The sequence below is a fragment of the Ptiloglossa arizonensis genome, unplaced genomic scaffold, assembly GCF_051014685.1.
Source record: "Ptiloglossa arizonensis isolate GNS036 unplaced genomic scaffold, iyPtiAriz1_principal scaffold0190, whole genome shotgun sequence".
NCBI lineage: Eukaryota > Metazoa > Arthropoda > Insecta > Hymenoptera > Colletidae > Ptiloglossa > Ptiloglossa arizonensis.
In genome coordinates this window covers 737,501-739,353 of record NW_027478560.1, presented here as the reverse complement: position 1 = coordinate 739,353, position 1,853 = coordinate 737,501, and the positions used below count along the sequence as shown (strand labels likewise).

Genomic DNA, 1,853 nt, shown 5'->3' with positions numbered 1-1,853 from the left:
CTATTCTCCAGAGCAGAACGAAGAGAAGGAGGAGGAGGATAAGAGAACCCGGTGTTAGCAAGTCCGAGATGAATTCGAAAAAGTTGTCGTGGACTGGACGACCGGTTATACGCGCGGTCTCACGATCGACAACAGAGACATGGGGTGACCAACCTCTCGCTTTCCCTTCAGCAGTTTCCCTTCATTGTGGCAAAGTTTGTCGTTGCGTTCGAGCCGCTCCAAAGAGGATTTTAAGTACAGCACCGAAGGTTCAGAAACGTTTGCACGCACGAGCATATCTCTTACCAAACGAACCACATCGACGGGTCAAAAATTCGATTCGACGAACGTGGCCGAAGTCTTCAACGTTCGAAGATAAAGACCTCCCTCGATAGTGGTCGCGGTAAATTTGATGTGACATCGCGGGCAACGACGACCCCCGCTGGCCGACAAATCCCTGGGGCTGTGCGAACGACGACTATTAACAAATGCCACATTTCACGTGGTGGGGTGATTCATTTTTGTCCTCTATTAGTCTCTCGATTCGTGTTCCTTTCTCGACGTAAAAATCATTTCAGGCAACGTTGGGAGCGCGGCAAAATTCGATTCGGGCGAAAGACGAATATATGCGCGCGCAAACTTCAAAGTAATCGCAGGGAGCGGTGTTCACGGGCGGTCGTATTAAGTCGACGCGCGACGCCGCAACACTCTCGCGAGTCCGAACGATTACATATGGAGACGCGCAGGCAAATCGTTATTTTCGCACGTCCGCGACAATCGCCAACGAACTGCCCATCTTTCGCTCGTACGTAAGCATCTCCGTACACACCCGACTCTGAAACGTTTCCATTCTCTCCGGAAACGACGGCGGGGATTGGATAGCAACGCAAGCAGTATTAGGTTATGTGAACGACCCTCAGCCAGGCGTGGTCCAGGAATTTTATCCGTGGACCGCAATGTGCGTTCGAAATGTCGATGTTCATGTGTCCTGCAGTTCACACGTTGACACGCAATTAGCTGCGTTCTTCATCGATCCACGAGCCAAGTGATCCACCGTTCAGGGTAATCGTTATGCAATTTTGCGTTTAAATTCTCTTTGGTTCTAGTTTTGAAAATCGATGCCCGCGCCTCCGACCAAACGTAGAAAGAAGGAGGCTTGGGCGTCGCCAAATTGACGACACAAAGTCCCGACTGACGGAACACGTCGAAAGTTCGCGCACATGAACGCGAATCATTCGACGGCCGGGTGCAAAGTACATTGAAAAACCATCATGAATCGTGGGATGTGGAACCGCGGGGATAATCCCGATCAAAGGAACCACAGTCCTCACCGATTGAGCTGACGAACGCACGTGGGAGCGTCCAGATTCGAAAAAGGACTCGCAGCCGGCTCGAATCGGTCTTTCGTCCCAACTTCAAACCGCATTCGACGCGGTGCATGGGTGTCCGACTCGCTATCCGAGCTTCACAGCCGGTCCTCCCGAAGTCTTCGGACGCACATCGACGCGATCGTCAGTGGTTACCCGGGGTCCTCGTGCAGAGGTTCCAATCAGCAGGACGTTTCGTTAGAAATCGACGAAAGTCAGGAGAAAGCGGGATGCGAGAGAAAACGCAAAGAACGTTGCGGAACAAAGTCCGACGGCGTCTCGTTCCTCCTCGGTTATACTCTCGGGCGCTTTTACTCGAGCCTGGCTTCGACGAGCGAGCACACGTGCAGTCAGCATCTTTCTTCACGACCGAGGCTTCACGGAAGAATAGACGGCGGGTGACAAATAGTCGTGCAACGACCGATCTCTCTTTCTTTTTTCCGTTCAATCGTTCTCGTTTCATTATTATTATTCTCGGGAACTACCCTCGAATTATTATATATCTTG

General features: G+C 51.5%; 1 non-coding gene across 1 annotated transcript; it reads right to left on the bottom strand.

Moving 5' to 3' along the window:
* Positions 1–889: 889 nt before the first annotated feature.
* LOC143154562 (5.8S ribosomal RNA) lies at positions 890–1,044 on the bottom strand. The gene has a single exon (XR_012994167.1). It is a non-coding gene; the product is annotated as a 5.8S ribosomal RNA (ribosomal RNA).
* Positions 1,045–1,853: the final 809 nt, after the last annotated feature.